This window comes from Nycticebus coucang, chromosome Y (genome assembly GCF_027406575.1).
Source record: "Nycticebus coucang isolate mNycCou1 chromosome Y, mNycCou1.pri, whole genome shotgun sequence".
NCBI lineage: Eukaryota > Metazoa > Chordata > Mammalia > Primates > Lorisidae > Nycticebus > Nycticebus coucang.
Window position 1 is genome coordinate 19207298 of NC_069805.1, and position 8651 is coordinate 19215948.

At 40.6% G+C, this 8651-nt stretch overlaps 1 pseudogene across 1 annotated transcript; it reads right to left on the reverse strand.

Moving 5' to 3' along the window:
• Positions 1-5895: 5895 nt before the first annotated feature.
• On the reverse strand, positions 5896-8441 carry LOC128579022 (pentatricopeptide repeat domain-containing protein 3, mitochondrial-like; annotated as a pseudogene). The gene has a single exon (XR_008378033.1). The product of XR_008378033.1 is annotated as a pentatricopeptide repeat domain-containing protein 3, mitochondrial-like (transcript).
• Positions 8442-8651: the final 210 nt, after the last annotated feature.

Sequence of the window (8651 nt, forward strand, 5' to 3'; positions counted from 1 at the left end):
ATGTGGCCAGGGCCAGGTTTGAACCCACCATCCTCGGTATACAGGGCCAGCGCCCTACTCACTGATCCACAGGTGCTGTTTGTCTCCATCTTTTTTAAGGCTATATTTTATGGCATACATATACCACAATTTATGAATCCATTCATGGGTTGATGTGCACTTGGGCTTCTTCCACGACTTAGCAATTATGAATTGGGCTGCAATAAGCATTCTGGTGAAAAGATCTTTGTTAAAAAGTGATTTTTGGTCTTCTGGATATGTACCTAGTAGAGGAATTGAAGGATTGGCAGGTCTATTTTTAGATCCCTAAGTGGTCTCCAAACATTTTTTTAAAAGGAATATATTAGTTTGCATTCCCACCAGCAGTGCAGAAGTGTTCCCTTTTGTCCAAATCCACACCAACATCTATGGTTTTGGGATGTGGAATAATCTTACTAAAGTTAGATGATATCTAAAAGTGATTTGATTTGCATTTCTCTGATGATTAAGGATGATGAGCATTTTTTTTCATATGTTTGTAGGCCATGCACCTGTCTTCTGTAGAGAAGTTTCTCTTCAAGTCCCTTGCCCACCCTGAGATGGGATCGCTTGTTCTTTCTTGCTAATATGTTTGCGTTTCTGTGGATTATTATTATTTATTTATTTTTTTTTTTTGCAGATTTTGGCCAGGGCTGGTTTGAACCTGCCACCTCTGGCATAGGGGGCTGGCGTCCTACCCCTTTGAGCCCCAGGCACCGCTCCCTCTGTGGATTATTGTTATTAAACCTTTGTCAGAGACGTAACCTGAAAATATCTTCTCCCATTCTGAGGGCTGTCTGCTTGCTTTATGCACTGTGTTCTTGGCTGTGCAGAAGCTTTTTAATTTGATCATTTCTCAGTAATGTATTTTTGGTGTTGCTTCAATTGCCTGGGGGTCATTCTCAGAAAATATTCTCCCAGGCCAATTTCTTTAAGTGTTTTCCCTGCACTTTCTTCTAGTAATTTTATACTTTTCTATCAAAACACACACAGACACACAAAAGCACACACAGAGACACACATAAAAACACAAACAAGGACACAAAGACACACACAGACACAGAGACACACATAAAAACCCACATAAGGACACACACATATACACACAGAAGCACAGATGCAAACAAAGACACCCACAGACATACACGGAGACACAGACACAGAGAGCACAAAGACACACACATACACACAGACGCACAGAGATACAAACACACAGACCCACACACAGACATACACAGAGACACACTCAGACACACACATGACACAGAGAGACACACAGAGACACATACACGGATACACACAAACACACACAGGGACACAGACACACACAGAGACACACACACAGACAAAGACACACACAAAGACCCACACAAGGACACACACATATACACATAGACACACACAGACACACACTCAGACACACACAGAGACAGACACACAGAGAACACAAGACATGCACACATACACACAGACACACAGAGAGACAAACACACAGACACACACACAAACACACACAGAGACACACACAGACATGCACAGACACACACAGACACACACACAGAGGCACAGACACAGAGGTAAACAAACACTAAGGCAGACACTCATAGAGAAACACACTCAGACACACACAGAGAGACACACAGAGACATGGACACAGATACATACATAGACAGAGGTACAGAGACACACACACTGAGATACACAGACACACACAGAGACAGACACACATGGATACACACACAGACCCAGACACACACACAGACACAAACACAGAGACACACACAGAGCCACACACACATATACAGAGAGACACACAGAGCCACACACAGAGACACACAGACACACAAAGAAACACAGAGAGAAACAAATGGACAACCACACGTACACACACACAGACACACTCACAGACATACACAGAGACACACAAACAGACACACACACAAAGGCATACACAGAGACACATATACAGAGACACACAGACATATACAAAGACACACTCACAGAGACACCACACAGACACAAACAGAGATACACACAGAGACACACACACAGACACACAAAGGCACAGACAAACATACAATTAGACACACAGAAACACACACACGGACACAAAGAGAGAGACACACACACACAAAGACACACAAGAAACACACAGACTCAAACACACAGAAACACAAACACAGACACACAGAGACACAGACAGGCACACACAGAGACACACAGACACACGCACACACACAGACAAACACACAGAGACACGCACAGACTCACACATAGGCACACATACGTAGACACACAGACATATAGACACACTCACAGACACACACACAGCAATACACACAGAGACACACACAGACACACATAGAAAGACAGACACAAGCAGACATACAGAGAAACACAAACATACAGACACTCAGAGACACACAGTCACAAACAGAGACACACACTCAGTGACGCACAGAGATACATACACAGACATACGCAGAGACACATACATAGACACACACACAGACACACCCAGAGACACACACATAGACACACATACAGACACACACAGACACTCTGAGACAAACACAGACACACACACGCAAACACATAGAGACACAGACAAGACCCACACTCAGACATGCACACAGAGACACACAGACACACACAGGGATGCAGACACAGACACATACAAAGACACATGTAGAGAAATACACGCAGACACACACAGAGACACACACATAGACAGAAACAGAGACCCACACACAGAGACACACACCCAGAGGAACATATTACAGAGACTCACACACACACACACAGACACATACAGAGAGACACACAGAGGAAGATGCAGAGACACACACAGACACACAATCACACACACATAGACACACACAGAGACACACACACAGATACATAAACTGACAGACACACACTCAGAGACAAACATACACAGGCACAGAGAGACACACACACAGAGTCACACAGACACACACACAGATACATAAACAGACACACACCCAGACACACACGGACACTCAGAGACAAACACACACAGACACACAGAGACACACACACAGAGATACACACACAGAGACACACACAGCCACACACAACTAGGGGCTGCTCTCAGAAACTTCATTTTGGGACACTGAGGCAGTTGTCAGTTGGCTCTCCAATAAAGGACTCCCCTGAAAATTTGGCTCGTGTGGCTGTGTGATCTCTGGGGGAACTTCTGGGCGTAACACTAGGATTAAGGGTGTCATGCACAACACCTGGCCTTTCTTTACTATTTATGTATAGTTCTGAGTCTCTATTGAGAACTCTGTGTCCTCCATCTATGTGTCTATTGTTGTACTAATATCATGCTTTTTTGGTTACTATAGTCTTGCAGTATAATTTGAAGATTGGAAATGTAATGCCTCCAGATGTGGATTGCATTGGCTAGTCAGGCTCTTTTGTGATTCCGTGTGAAAATTAGGATTTTTTTCTCTAATTCTTTCCAAAATGCTGTTGGCATTTTAATGGGAATTGTATTGAATCTGTAAGTCATATTTGGGCAATATGACATTTTAGCAATGTTGATTCTTCCAGTGTTTTGTCATTCACGTAATCTACAATTTCTTTCATTAGTGTTTTCTAGTTCTTACTTTAGAGATTTTTACTTCCTTGGTTAAATGTATTGCTAGGCATTTTATGTTATTTTGTAGCTATTGTGAATGGTATTGAATTTTTGATGTGATGATCACCTTAGCATTTATTAGTGTATAAAAATGCTACTGATTTGTGTACATTAATTTTGTAACCTGAGATAATTAAATTTATTTATTAATTCTAGGAGTCTTTTGGAGGAGGCTTTACGGTTTTCTAGATTTAAGATCATCTCATTGGCAGCAGGGATAGTGTAACTTTTTTTTGTTTTCTGACTTGAGTGTCCTTTATTTTTTTCTATTATCTGATTTCTCTGGCTGGGACTTCCAGCACTATGTTGAGTAGAAGTGGTGAGAGTGAGCATCGTCCGGTCTCAATTCTTTCTGGGAATGCTTTTAACTTTATCTCATTCAGAATAGTGTTTGAATTAAAGGCCATTCACAATCAGAAAGGATTTGGAAGGGGTTTGTCTTGTGAACTAAAATAAAATCTTACGTCCCCCTCCACCAGCAACTAACTGAATGGACCCCCCCCCCCTTGGCCAAGGGGATCCCTTAAATTGAGTTGCTAGCCAGCAGAGAGGAAATCTGACATGTCTCATCATGCTCCCTCCTCTTATTAGAGATGCCCTCTGTGACTCACAACAGCCAAAGGCTGTGGAAGACTTACCTGCACGTCCTCAATATACACAACAAACCAGTTGAGTCTGTCCAGTGCTTTGTCTCCGATTAACAAACCCTTTACCTTAAGCATGTCTTTTTGCTGACTCCTGGTCTTTTAGCCAAAGTCTAACTCTTCCAGACAATTATCAGGTAAAGAATCTTTAAACCCACGTATAAATCTGTGAGCCCCAACCCACCAGATGTCCCAGCTTTTTGTGCCAAACCAATGTATGTTTTCTGCTTATTGATTTATAACTTCACCTGTAATTCCTATCTCCTAAAACCAAACTGCAAACCCATAACTGGGAGTCCACTTGCTCAAGGCTTCCTGGGTGTGGCTCTGGGTCATAGTCTTCAAATTTGGCTTAGCATAAACCTCTTTAAATTATTTTTACAAGTATGGCTTCTTTTCCATTGACATCATATGTAGTTTTTATTATGTTGATGTATGTATTTATTCTGTCTATGCCTATTTTGCTGAGGGTTTTTTATGATTAACACTTGCTGGTGTAGGGTGAGGGGAAATGTGCCCTTTCCCCCCAAAAAGTGGCTGAAAGACCAACTCACAATTAAGGCAGGATAGTAAGAGAAATGTTTATTTCCAAATATCATGCACATGGAGAATTACAGGAGTCATCTCCCAATGTTTTAATGATGGCCAGATACCTTTTAAGATGCCTTTTAGAAGGGAGGGGGAGAATGTGGAGTACAGGAGCAGCAGGTGAATGCTAAGAAGGATGAATAGATGGGGGGAAATGAATTGACTTGTAAATTAACCTGAGAGACAGTTATTATGTTTTAAACAATTTGCAGTAGGTCTGCTAGCCTTCAGGGTGAACAAAGAAAGTTAGTTTTGCCCCTTTGATATTTTGATCACATTGGTCAGGTTTTATGTAGATAGAGAAGAAGCCCCTTCCAAATGCTTTCTGATTGTGAATGGCCTTTAATTCAAAATATTCTTTATACAAGTAGTCAATTTTGGAGTGAAATTTCCTTAGCTCCTTCACTGGATTTTAGTGAATGTTCTTACTGTATCTATCGAAATAATCATATGATACTTGTTTTAAATTCTGCTTATGTAGTGAATCACATTTCTTGATTTGCATATGTTAATCCATCTTTGTATCCCTGGGAGGAAATTCACTTGTCATGGTAAACTATACTTTTCATGTGATCTTGGGTTTTTTTGCTAGTGTTTTCTTGATTGTTTTTGGATAGATGTTAATCAGGCCTGTAGTTATCTTTTTGTTGTTGTTGTATTCATTCCTGGCTTTGGTATTAGGTTGGTATTGACTTCATTAAATGAATTAGAGAGGATTTCCTGTTTCTAATCTTATGTAACAGTCTCAGTAGGACAGGTACCAGTTCTTCTTTGTATGTCTGGTAAGAATCACTATGATCTGGTTTTTGGCTTTTTGAGGAGGAAGCATATGTTTTATTGCTAATTTATTCTCACTACTTGTTGGTATGTTTAGAATTTCTATTTTTCTCCAACTCAGCTTGGGAGGTTGTGTGATTGCAGGAATTTATTCATTTTCTCTAGAATTTTTATTTTTTATTTATTTATTTTTTTTACATTAATCACTTGTGCAGTCTCAACTGCCATTATCCTGTTTAATCAGTTATAAGATGTATAATTTTTCACATATAAATATTCCCAAAATTGGGATACTACTGACCCAACAGTACTTGTGATGTAATTAGACACTGTCTCTTAAGAAGAAAGGATCAACATCTTAGCAACACATCACGCCAACAAAAGCTTTAGTCCAGTAGCAGGGAGAGGGTACTGTGAGGTCAGCCTACCAGCACTTCAGATATACAGATCTTATCCTGACCACAAGAGCTGCAGCTTACATGGTAAGCCTGGAATGCTACAGTTAATAGGTGGTTTGGCTAGTAGCAAATTATAACGTAGCATCTGTCCAGTGTTTCACAGTACCAAAATTCACCAAATCTGCATCCTCTATTTCTTTGAAACATTGTTAAATATTAGTATCTGTTTTCAAGTGTGAGTCCAGCAGCTACGGTGATGTCATCATTACTACTGAATATCCCACTTTCATTTGCCTTCATTGATGTCACTGTCGCTGTCACTGCTGCTGTCACTATCACTGTCACTGGTCCATGCAGTTAGGTTTTCTAGGGCTTCCTTTTGTTCCTGGCTGATGGCAAAGTCAGTCATTACTCTCTGGAAAAGGCTCTCGCAAATAGGTAAGCTGAAAGCACTCGCCAGTTTTACCACTTCAATGGCCTGGGCAGGGCTATTGGACACTTTTGCACTGTCCATGAACTCATTCAGCAACTCATTTCTAGGGATCTTATTATGCTTCCTGAAAAGCCCCAACATTTTCCATGCTTCATGGGTTCTCCCAGCCCTTAAAAAGAGGACAGCTATACAGTTGAGAGGGATGGCTGGCCAATCTGGAGCAGTCTGTCTGCCATCTTGGCTTTCATAAGCAGATTTGATGTCAGCGGCACAGTCAGCAAACTCCTCCAGAAGCTCTGGTGGATGCTTATCCCTTGCCATAAGAATCAGAATCTCTTCGTTCAGGTCATTGTGGAAAGTATGACCACATTCTTTACTATCTTTCCAAATCCGAGGAATCACTTTTAGCTGATTGGCCACATCCAATGCTTGGAGAAGATCTAGCAATGTTTGGGAGTGGGGAAAGAAAACTGAAGGTATCAGGTCCTTATACCACTTCAAGGTGACATCAATTTGTTCCATTAGACAAATTAAAGTGAAGAACTTGGAATAATAGAAATGACGGCGATAATCAGGTCCCATAAATTTCCGGTTATCTCCAGTGTTTAAAAGGCCATGTACTTGGTAAGCAAGTTCCAGATCTCTGAGAGATGAGCAAACTCTCATGGCTGACTGAAAAAACATACCATCAACCAGATCCTTTGGAGAAAATTTGTTTCCCATTAATTCATTCATTATATCATAGATGATCAGGGATGATCCTTTTGAAATGTTTTCATGTTGGTAAAATAGCTGAATAATATGGTGATATGTTGCAAGCGAGGGTTCTATTCCAATGGCTTTCATTTCTCGTAAGGTCTGTATTGCTGGCAATCTTGCAAGTACATGAAATCTTCGGAGACATTTCAAAATGGTATTAAAAGTCTGTAGATTTGGTTTCACCTTCTGTGCAACCATTTGTTTCAGTAGCTCCAGTGTTTTATTCCATTTTTCCTCAAAACCCGCATTCAGCCCCAACATTGTTGCTTCAATCAATGCACTGAATGTGTATACATCAGCATGGAGTCTGTTGTTTAATAATTCAGTGTACAAGTTTAGTGCCGGCTCATAAGCTCGATGTTTCACCATCCCTCGGATCACTGTGCAGTAGGAATGTGAATTTTCCTCTGGCATCAATGTAAAGATTCAGCATTGTTTTTTGCGCTCCATGTAGCTCCAATCTGATGACCAGCCTTCTTCCTAAATTTCTTGTTACTTTCCTCTTCCAATTCCTCTGACGGTTCAGTTTGCTGAAAAGGATAATCAGTGGAGGGCTCGTGGTCACCATAGTAACACAGTAAATCCAAGAGATTATTTGTTGTTTCAAGAGACACAGTGGTTCCTGCTTGCAAAAGCTGATCAAACAGGTCCACAGAGGATTTGACTTTTTTGAGCTTGATTCGTTCCTTTAGGGCAGCTTCACTTACTTCTTCGATCTGAGGTTCAAAGCACTCAGGCATTAAACACGGTATATGTGGTTCAGCTATGTCCTTTTGAAAATATTTGGGATGTGAATTAATAATAAACTTTGCTGCATTCTCCCCAGACTTCTTTGCCAGTAAAAATGAACGAGATTCCACAGAAGATGCTGGAATAAGGTAGGGATCATCTTGAAATGCATAAGGTGCAGCTGTGGTGTCCCTGTTTACTGTGGAAGCAAGTGCCTGAAGAACGGCCACTTTATCCCAAGATTTCTTTCTTGGAATAACCACTTCTTCAATCCTTGTTACATCAGTTCCTTCAACTTTTGGGAGGGTTGTACTTCCAGAATAAAATCTGAAACTTGATATTCGTTCACAAAGTCCTGCACGTTGACCCTTCAATGACAGGTAGAGCCTGCTGTGGATCCTGAAGCAAACTGAACCAGTCACCGCCATCTTTCGTTTCCTCTAGAATTTTTAGATTGTGTTCACAGAGGTGTTCATAGTAGTCTCAGAAGATCTTTTGCATTTCTATGATATCATGATATAATGTCTCCTTTTACATTTCTGATTGACCTTATTTCAATCATTTTCTTCTTTTCTCAGTTAATCTACCCAGTGGTCTATCAATTCTTTTCTTTTCTTTTTATTTTTTTTGTGTGGTAT